Raw genomic sequence first — 11,549 nt, forward strand, 5'->3', positions numbered from 1 at the left:
ATACATTCTTTTCTAGTGTACATGGGACATTCTCAAGGATAGACCATAGATAGGGACATAAAATCAGCCTCAGCAAATTTAAGAAGATTGAAATCATACCAAGCATATTCTCTGATCACAAGGCTTTGAAATTGGACATCAACTGCAAAAAGAAAGTGGGAAAAAAACACAAATACATGGAGATTAAACAACATACTTTTAAAGAATGACTGGGTCAAAGAAGAAGTTAAAGGAGAGATCAAAAGATACATAGAAACAAATGACAATGAAAATACATCCTACCAAAATTTTTGGGATGCAGCGAAAGTAGTTTTAAGAGGGAAATTTATCTCATTGCAGGCCTATCTCAAGAAACAAGAAAACTCCCAAATAAATAACCTCATGTTACACCTTAAAAACTAGAAAAAGAAGAACAAGTGAAACCCAAGGTCAGCAGAAGAAAGGAAATAACAAAAATCAGAGCAGAACTAAATGAAATAGAGAACAAAAAGACAATAGAAAAAACTAATGTGACAAAGAGCTGGTTCTTTGAAAAGATTAACAAAATTGACAAACCCTTGGCTAGACTCACTAACATAAAAAGAGAGAAGACACTAATTAAAGAAAATCAGAAATGAAAAAGGGGAAGTTATCACGGACACCACAGAAATACAAAGGATCATCCAAGAATACTATGAAGGACTATATGCCACCAAATTCAATAACCTAGAAGAAATGGACAAGTTCTCAGAAACATATAGCCTTCGAAGGCTGAACCATGAAGAACTGGGAAATATAAACAGACCGATCACCAGTCGTTAAATTGAATCAGTCATTCAAAACCTTCCCAAAAGCAAAAGTCCGGGACCAGATGGCTTCACTAGTGAATTCTACCAAACCTTCAAAGAGGATCTAATACCAATCCTGCTCAAACTCTTCCAAAAAATTGAAGAAGAGACAGTATTCCCTAACTCATTTTATGAGGCCAACATTACCCTGATACCAAAACCTGGTAAAGACAACAACAAAAAAGAAAACTACAGACCAATACCTCTGATGAATACAGATGCAAAAATCTTAAACAAAATTCTAGCAAATTGAGTACAACAATGCATTTAAAAGATTATTCATCACGACCTAGTGGGGTTCATCCCCGGGGCAGAAGGATGGTTCAACATCTGCAAATCCATCAATGTGATACATCACATAAACAAAATAAAGGACAAAAATCGTATGATTATATCAATTAATGCAGAAAAAGCATTTGACAAGATACAACATCCATTTATGATTAAAACACTTAATAAAATTGGTATAGAAGGAAAATACCTTAACATAATAAAGGCCATGTAACACAAACCCTCAGCTAATCTCATAATTAATGGTGAAAAACTGAAGCCATTTGCTCTACGTTCAGGAACACGACAGGGCTGTCCCCTATCACCTCTGCTTTTGAACATAGTGTTGGACGTCCTTGCCAGAACAATCAGGGAAGAGAAAGAAATAAAAAGGCATCCAAATTGGGAATGAAGAAGTTAAATTATCACTCTTTGCAGATGACATGATGCTATATATAGAAAACCCTAAAGACTCCACCAAAATGCTATTAGAAACAATCAACAAATACAGTAAAGTTGCTGGCTACAAAATCAACATACAAAAGTCCATTGCTTTCTTATATACTAACAATAAAATCTCAGAAAAAGAAATACAAAAAACAATTCCTTTTGCAATTGCAGCAAAAAGAATAAAATACCTAGGAATAAACTTAACCAAGGATGTGAAAGACCTATATGCTGAAAACTGTAAGACATTTTTGAAAGAAATTGAAGAAGACACAAAGAATTGGAAAGACATTCGTGCTCATGGATTGGAAGAATCAACATAGTTAAAATGACCATATTACCCAAAGCAATATACAGATTTAATGCAATCCCCATCAAAGTCCCAATGGCATTTTTTAAAGAAATAGAACAAAAAATCATCAGATTTTTCTGGAACCACAAAAGACCCCGAATAGAAAAAGCAATCTTAAGAAAAAAGAACAATGGTGGAGGTATCACACTCCCTGACTTTAGGTTGTAGTACACGGCTGCAGTAATAAAAAAAGCATGGTATTGGCAGAAAAACAGACACATAGACCAATGGAATGGAATTGAGAACCTAGAAATAAAACCACATAAATATGGACAGATAATTTTTGACAAAGAAGCTAAAAACATACAATGAAGGAAAGACAGCCTTTTTAATAAATGGTGCTGCCAGAATTGGATAGCCATGTGCAAAAGAATGCAACTGGATTGCTATCTGTCACCATGTACCAAAATTAATTCAAAATAGATCAAAGACTTAAGCCTAAGACCTGACACAATAAACTGCATAGAAGAAAACATAGGTACTAAACTTATGGACCGTGGGTTCAAAGAGCATTTTATGAACTTGACTCCAAAGGCAATGGAAGTAAAAGCTAAAATAAACGAATAGGACTATATGAAACTTAAAAGCTTCGGCACAGCAAAAGAAACCATCGACAAAATAAAGAGGCCACCAACTGAATGGGAGAAGATTTTTGCAAACAGTGCCTCCGATAAGGTGCTAATATCGAAAATATACAAGGAACTCATGAAACTCAACAACAAAAAAACAAACAACCCAATTAAAAAATGGGCAGAGACATTTCTGAAGAGACATTTCTCCAGAGAGGACATACTAATGGCAAATAGACATATGAAAAAATGCTCAACATCACTAATCATCAGAGAAATGCAAATCAAAACCACAATGAGATATCATCTCACCCCAGTCAGAATGGCTATCATCAATAAGACAAACAGTAACAAGTGTTGGAGAGGCTGTGGAGAAAAAGGAACCCTCATACACTGTTGGTGGGAATGCAGACTGGTGCAGCCATTATGGAAGGCAGTGTGGAGGTTCCTCAAAAAATTACGAATAGAATTACCATATGACCCAGCAATCCCTCTCCTGGGTATCTACCCAAAAAATCTGAAAACATTTATACATAAAGACACATGTGCCCCAATGTTCATTGCAGCTTTGTTTACGGTGGCCAAGACATGGAAACAACCAAAATGTCCTTCGATAGATGAATGGATAAAGAAGTCGTGGTATATATACACAATGGAATACTATTCTGCGGTAAGGAAAGATGATATAGGAACATTTGTGACAACATGGATGGATCTTGAGAGTATGATGCTGAGCGAAATAAGTCAGACAGAAAAAGCAGAGAACCATATGATTTCACTGACATGAGGTATATAAACCAAAAACAACAAAAGAACAAGACAAACAAATGAGAAACAAAAACTCATAGACACAGACAATAGTTTACTGGTTACCAGAGGGTAAGTGGGGTGGGGGGTGGAGGGTAGGAGATGAGGGTAAAGGGGATCAAATATATGGTGATGGAAGGAGAACTGACTCTGGGTGGTGAACACACAATGGGATTTATAGATGATGTAATACAGAATTGTACACCTGAAATCTATGTTATTTTACTAAAAATTGTCACCCCAATAAATTAAAAGAAAATAAAGTATGTGTTTTTAAAGAGTAAAGATGGTACCTAATGATGTGGTTCGGGAAATAGTATCCCTAAGACCAAGCGTTTTTCTCTTTTGCTGTTGTTTTTGACATATTTACTTTTAAAAACAACTTTATTGAAGTATAATTGACATAAAATAAACTGCACACATATAAAGTGGTTAATTGATATGTTTAACTTATGTGTTTCCCATGAAACCATCACCACGAAGAAGACAGTGAGCATTTCTGCACCGTAAGAGCATCCTTGATCCCGTTTGTAATCCCTTCTATCCTATGTCCCCTCCTAGCAACCACTGATGTGCTTTCTGTCAGTGGGGTTCCGATTGCATTTTCTAGACTTTTATATAAGTGATGTCACATAGTATACACTCTTCTTAAGTGTTTATGTTTGTTTGTTTGTTTGGTCTGACTCCTTTCACTTGGAATAATTATTTTTGATTCATCCTTGTTGTGTGTCTGTGTCAATATTTCATTCTATTTTATTGCTGACTAGTAGTATATCATTGCATGGATACACCATAATCTGTTCATTCATTTATCTGTTCATAGCACCTGGACCACTTACAACTTTTGGTTACTAAAAATAAAGCTGCTGTGATCATTCATGTACAAATTAGTAGAGGAATGTATTTCCTTTTGTCTTGGACAAAATACCTAGAATGAACTGGTAGGATCACATGGTACGGGATTGTTCACATTTTTTAAAAACTGCCAAATTGTTTTCCGAAGTGATTGTACCATTTTACACCCACCCCCCCACACCAGCTGTGCGTGAGACTTTCGGTCCCTCCACAGCCTTGTCCACACTTGGTCTGATCATTCTTTTTAATTTTACTTTAATAGGTGGTAATAGAGTCTGATTGTGGTTTTAATTTGCATTTTGTTACTGTCTAAGGATGTAGAGAATTTTTTCATGGGCTTACTAGCCATCTCTATATCTTCCTTTCCTAAAGGATTTATTAGTGATGGATGCTGAATATGTCAAATGTTCATTTGCTTTATCTATTGAAATGATCATATGGTTTTCTGTTTTAGTTTGTTAATGTGGTGAGTTACACTGCTTGATGTTTGAATATTAAAACATTCATTACTGGAATAGATACATTTGGCAGTAATGTATTATACTCTCAGTATGTTGAATTCAATTTGCTAAAATTTCATTTTAATTTTTGCAACTATGTTCTTGAAGGATAAGAACTGGTAGTTTTCTTTTATATTATTTTAATATGTTAGTCTGGTTTTGGTATCAGGTTGGCATTATAGAATGAATGGGGAAATCCTGTCTCCTCATCAATTCTTTGGGTTTGGCACAGAAAGGTGAATAACTATTTCATGGGTGATTTGGCATAGAGTAAAATGAATTAATATGGAATAAATAAGCAGAGATCATGTTAGAAAAGTTTAATATAAGGAACACATTGTCTGGTGATGCCAGGCCATCAACAAGAGGCAGCATGATTCGCATTCACTGTGTCTGGTCTTCACTTGACCCTGAGGTGGGAATTCCTGTCCCTATTTTACAGGTGAGGAGCCCGAGAGCTTGTTACTTGTCAAAGGTCCTTGACTGCAGAGTTGGTGCAAACCAAATGCACCTTCAGCCTTCTTCCCTCCTTGCCTCAGGGCAGCCATGACCCCTGACCCCACAAGGATGGGCCAGCCGCCTCATCTGGAAGCCATGCTGCTGTCTGCTGCAGGGCTCTGGGGCCTGAGAGGAAGCTCAGTGTCCTGAGGGAGAGTGTGAGGTGTGATTCCCTCTGGGCAGGAAGGGTGTGGTCACCTGTGGGTTGGACTCCAGGTTGTCTGTGTCAGAAGGTGCTTCTTTCTCTGATCCCGGGGACACTGGGAAGATCACTATGGGAGTCACAGTTTCCTCACTGCTCACATAATGCTTGATGTAGGGCCTCAATAACCCTTCAAACTGATATCTCAGGGTGTCAATGAGGGACTGATCATTTACATTGTAGAAGGACATAGTCCCGCCCTCGTAGTCTAGGAAGACCCCCACTCGTGTAGGTGGTGTTCTCAGAGAGTGGTGGATTTTATCGGGGTTATATGTGAAATACTGATATTCTGTTTTCAATTTGAGCACCCAGTACCCATTGGAGGGACACACTTTCTGATAATTCACCTTCCTGTTCACGTCGTCCCGGCACACTCCCACACACCACATTACATTGTGTCCCACATCCACCTCCCAATAATGTTTTCCTGCCTGGAATCCCTGAGAAGCCACCACACATTTCGTTTTAAATCTCTTGTCCGTGTAGGTCACCGTCTGTTGAATGTTCCTATAGCACACAGTTTTCAGATCAGAAATGCAGAGCTGGGGGTGAGCTGTCTCTGGGTCCAGAGTCACCTCCACTGGGGTGTCATATAGGGAGAGAGAGCATAAGTTACTGAGGAGGGACCTGGGCTGGATGCAGAGGTCACCCCCTCCCAGTGCTGCCTGGTTCGGGGTGGGATCTAGGTAGGTCCCAGAGCCAGAAGCTCCATCAGACACAGCCTCCCACCCACCCCTAAACTCCAATGGGGCCCCAGATCCTCACTAATGCTGGATATGCCTAAATGTGAGGTCCGAGCTGTTTAAATCACCACAGCCCTACCACTGTACCTCCATGTAAGTCACTGTTTGACTTTGTGAGACCTCGATTGTCCCCTCTAACCAGCTCCCTTCCATTCTGAGTCCTGCCCAACTTTACCTCCTTCCCCTCAGTCCATCCCCTTGGGCCAGTCACAAGTGACCTCAGTTCCCTGGAGCTTAGACTCTGACCTCTACCCTGGATCACCCAGCCCCATCCTCTCGCCTCCTAGTCCTGGGCCAAGAAATGAGTCTGGGGCAGCTGTCCCCCAAGGAAGGTGTGGGTCTCACAGCTTTATAATCTGCAGGCCAGTGTGTCTCAGTGTTACTGTTCCCCACATCTCTCTCTGGTTGGCTCCCTGTCCCATGCCCACCCAAGGCTCTCTCCCACTATCTCCCCATAGGTACCTGCATGTTCCTGGGCTTCTCTCAGTTCTGAAAACAAGCAGACAGAGCAGGAGGGTCAGTGCTCACATGGAGAGCAGGAGGCAGGGAGACAGGAGACCAGGGCGGTTAACCTTTGTGGGTGTCATGGGTCCACCAGAGATCTGCTGAAGGCCATGGGTTCTCTACAAATGCACCTCCCCCAGCATCTGCAGACAGTTTCTGGGTCCCCATCACAGGCTTGTCTCTGCAGAGACCCATGGCCTCTGGCTCTCAAGATTCATAAAGTAGGGACTGGTAAGGAGAGATAATGGGAGTGGAGGGATTAGCTTTTCTCACCTGCCATTCCATGCTCCCTTCTCCAGTCTGAAAACCAAAAAAAAGAAAAAAGAAAAAACAGAAGAGGCTGAAATCACAGAACAGGGGCCCAGGGAGAATGTGAGAGGAAAGCTCTACAACACTCTTATCCAGTTTCCTGGTGTTTCCATGACACAAAAAGGAGAAAATTGTAGGCTGATAGAAGCCTGGAATGCTTGTCTCTAAGCATCAAGCCAGGCAGGAGGTTTAGGGAGATGCCCCCCAGGGCTCTTCTCCATTCTGGGTCCACACCCTAGAGAGCTGATGAAATCTATGGGTCCTCTCCCCACAGAATGTACCCATAGGCAAAACGTGTAGACGACTTATAGGGGGTTTCAGGATCCCAATGCCCATCCTACTCCATGAACTGTCTGAGGGTCAGTTCATTAATGAATAGATGGGGGTTGAAACAGCTGTCCTCACTAGCCTGACCATGCCCCCCCATCCAGTCTAGAGCCAACAGGCCCCATGTGGCTCAAACTGTGGAACAGGAGGGACCCAGGAGAACTGTGGGGAAGGCTCAGACATGACAAGTCACTTACCCAATTCTGCCCAGGATTTTCCTGAAACAGAAACAGAATATCTAGTGGTGGACAAGCAGTGTCTAAGGTACAAACACATCCCTGGCTCATTGCTCAGGGAAATGAGTTGCAGGAGAATGATGGGGGCTGTTCTAGAACTCTCCTTTTGTGCTCCCATCCCCACACCCTTTTAATGACTGTCTCTACCTGGGGTAAAGGAAGAGATCAGGAACATTCATGCTGAAGGGAGGGGCTGACATGTGGGGTCCTGTTGACGTGGAGATGGAGGTTATCAGGGAGAAGGGAAGATGATTTGCAAGAGAAGTTGGAGTGAAGGGGGGTCACAGCAATTCTCAAGGGTCAGTATCATTTCCAAGGAGGAAAAAAACTACTTCTTGGGGTGAAATCTGTTACTGAAACTGAATATTAATTCATGTTGTTGTCTTCACTTCTATTTCTTCTGCTATGAAGCCTTTTAAAATACATTGAAACTGTTTTACTGGAGTCTTGTTGATGTTAGAAATTTATATCAGCCCTACAGGTAGTGAAAATCATTGTTCCCCTAATTCTGGGCCCTCTGTGAGGAAGATGGGCCTGGTGGGGCTAGTATTTCCCAAGGGAGCCATTTCTGGCCAGCCTGGAGTGGGGCAAGGACTGTGGTTGCTGTGGCCCAGGTGATGGAGCCCTGGAGACGGGCTGAAATAACAGACTCGGGAGGTGTGTGGGAGCATCCCTGATCCCCGCCCTGCTGGATGCATGAGTAAGCCATGGGCCCCTGCTTCTCTTTCCCACTTACCTTTCAATCTGTGGAAGGAAATTATCAGAAGAATAACACCCACGCACAGGACAGAGAGGAGTATTCCCAGTAAAATGGATCTCATGCGCCAGGTTACGGGCTGGAAAATCTCCTCTGCAAAACAGTTCCACAGACCTCTCAGTGACCACTGAACAGTAAAAGCAGTTTGATTCTCATTTAAGGGATCATCTCAGTCCCAAGATTGAAAAGGTATTTTTCTATAATTTCTTCCACATGTTTAAAACGTACTTTTTCATAATTCTTGCTCCATCTGGATTTTATTTTTATATATAAAGTGAAGTAGAAGTTCAATTTTATTTTCTTCTATACAGATAACCACTGTGCCGGCATCATTTATTTAAATGGACTTTTCTTTACCAGATGCAACATGCGATGTCACTTCTATTTTATACATCTTCTTAAGAGTTTGCAAACATTTTCTTAGGTATATAAAACTTGACTAAAAGATGCTAAGAACAATCAAAATAAGCAGAGTGATGTAACGTCTTACAGGTAACAAGAAGCAATATTTTAAACATGTCTGTATTCCAGAATTGATCTATATATTCAATATAACTATTGAAAATTTCAATAGCATTTTCTTAGAACTAGACAAGTCGATTCCAAATTTATGTGCATGTACCTGGTGGAAGCTTGTAATAGTCCATGTGTGCTTCAAAATAATGATTTTTGTCAGTGAAGTCTTCTAAGAATATCTATTAGATCAGGACTGTTAATTTCTATGTAAAATATTTAATAATCTTACTAATTTTGTCTACTAATTTCATCATTTTCAGAACTCGCAGTATTTCTATTTATCCTCATACTTCTAGTGGTACTTGCTTTATATATGTTGAGGTCTACTATAAGTTGCATATATATTTATATTTTTTATACTTTTTTAGTGAATAAACTTTTTGTGTTTCTGAAATAACTGTCCTAATAATGCTTTTTTTCCCCTCAAGATATTTTTCTTGACTAATATATCTATAATGGTACTCTTTGGTTAACATTTGTCTGTTATGCTTTTTCTATTTTTAAAATGTTTCAACGAATAGCTCATATGTATTACAGTTTTCTCTAAGAATTGCAACCTTTGAGATTTTTAAAAAATCCAGTCTGGTATTTTAACTGGCAAAATAACTCCTTTTTATATTGATTGTGATTACTGATGCATTTTGTTTACATTAATCATCCTATTATTTTAAATTCCTTACTGAGATTATCCACTTTTATTATATTCCGTTTCACAGAGTAATGCTTTAGTATTTATTTAGAAGTATTTTTTTTTTCAAATGAGCAAACTTTTTTTTCTCATTCCTCTAGTGAGCTTTTTCAGTTTTGTATGTGTTGATTTTGGATGTTTGCACCATGAAGATGATGGAAATATTCGTTCTACTCCACTGCACTTGAAAACAATTGTTTCCACCTAATAAAATTTTATGCTATTACCTTTATATTTCATAGACTTATGACTTTCAAAACTGATCATTAATACTGGACAGTATTGCATAACAACCCTGGGATAGGGACTTCTATTCTCTTTCTAGGCTATGCAAATCTGCATCCCTCTCCCACTGTCCCTCCCCACCCACTCACCTCTTATCCATACCCTGGATTCCACCTCTCGGCTCTGGTCAGGGTACTGGATAGAACATGATACGCTCCCAGCATTTTCTTGGACTATAAGGGAAGTCTCCACATCAAACAGGCCCTGTCTGTCTACATTCACCTTGGAGTCTGAAGACAAATCATGTCCTTGTGGGCCTTTCCACTTCACTGTGGGCTGGGGAAACCAGCCTGAGGACTTGCATAGTAGCTGGATGCCTCCATCAACATATCCCATGATAGAAACCAGAGGTGCTGAGCCCAACGCTGGGGAGAAGGGAGGAAAGGGATAAAAGCAAAATCATGTTCCAAGGCCACAGAAGTTCTGAGCCAGGTTCATGAAGCTCGTGGAAATAATACATCGCAGACTCCCTCTCTCCCTCATTTTCTCTCAGAGACACATACACACTAATAACACTTCTGTAAGCCCTTCCAATGGTCTTTGTTCAGTTAACATGCATTTAACAACTGCTATATACCTGCATGTGGAACTTTTCAGGAGCTGAGCTAGGGAAGAGAGACCCAAACTGCCAGCTGTTAGATCAGCTATTTAAAGCAACAATGAGCCCAAATCAAATAACAGTGAAGCCTTTCATCATTTAGTGTCCTAATACATTCACATGATGACTCCTCCCTCCTCTATTTACCCCATGAATTGGCATGCTAGTCTAAGGTCAAGAGTATCTGTGCAGAGGAAGGGGTTATGTCACTATTGAGAGTGTGCTGAACAAAAGACTTCAAGTTTCATGGACTGGGAAGTTGGGAGGAGGGCAAGGCGAAAGGCTAGTTGTGGAAAGTTACAGGGTCCTGAGTCAGAGTGGGGAACGATGCCTTCAATGTTTCCCCCTCCTCTTGCTGATGAGGAGGCCTTGACAGTGGCACCTGAAGAAGACTCTGCCCCAGGCCTCAGACAGAGACCTGGGAATGAAGGCACCTGGGCTAGGAATGCAAATACGTGTAAGAGCATGAGCAGGCAGGGGCATGAGAGTGGTTGACTACTGCTCCTCAAGGTACTGAAGGCATTGGCTGTGCAGCAAGGCTACTGTGAGGCGGGTAGCTTTTTTTTTGAGGCCTGTCAAGTAAAGGCTTTGTAATTGCCTATGGATTTAAAAAAAAAAAATCAGTAGGATTTTCACCAGGAACCAGACTCTCAGAACTCACTGAATAAAGATGGGGAAAACTTTTTACATTTCATTGTGAAAAGAGCAAATATGGAAGTATGGTTAAGGAAGAAGTTCAAGGAGATAGTGATTAACTGTCATGGGAGGTCACACCTTCCAGGAGCTGACATTTGTACACCCTTTGTCAGATAAATGGGAGTTTCTAGGTGGACAAGTGAGGAAGAAGGAGAAGCATGCCAGACAGAAGGTCAGGTAGATACCATGGTGCAGAAAGCGGACATGGAAGCTCAACTGACAACAGTAGACCAGGGACCTGAGTGATAAAGTTAAACAAGGTGATTGTCTACTGAAATGGAAGCTTCTAATAGGATTCAGGGTCTCATAACATAACAGCCAAAATGTCCAAGTTTCAATTAAAGGTTCCCCATCATACAAAGAAACAGAAAATTGTTATCTTAAATGATAATTGACTCATTCCAACACTGAGATAATTAGATTGGAATTATTACACAATCTTTTCAATAGCTATCATAAAAACTGCTTCAACAAATGATTACAATTTCTCTTGAAATAAATGAAAAATAGAATACCTCACCCAACATAGAATTTATTTTTAAAAAGAAAGAAATGGAAGCTAT

General features: G+C 40.3%; 1 protein-coding gene and 1 pseudogene across 1 annotated transcript in view; one reads left to right on the forward strand and one right to left on the reverse strand.

Moving 5' to 3' along the window:
- LOC141567351 (butyrophilin-like protein 9) overlaps positions 1-11,549 on the forward strand; it is a 365,947-nt gene that overhangs the window by 215,921 nt on the left and 138,477 nt on the right. The window lies entirely within an intron of this gene.
- Positions 4,932-11,447, reverse strand: LOC109441859 (butyrophilin-like protein 3; annotated as a pseudogene).

The sequence above is a fragment of the Rhinolophus sinicus genome, linkage group LG10, assembly GCF_036562045.2.
Source record: "Rhinolophus sinicus isolate RSC01 linkage group LG10, ASM3656204v1, whole genome shotgun sequence".
Lineage (NCBI taxonomy): Eukaryota > Metazoa > Chordata > Mammalia > Chiroptera > Rhinolophidae > Rhinolophus > Rhinolophus sinicus.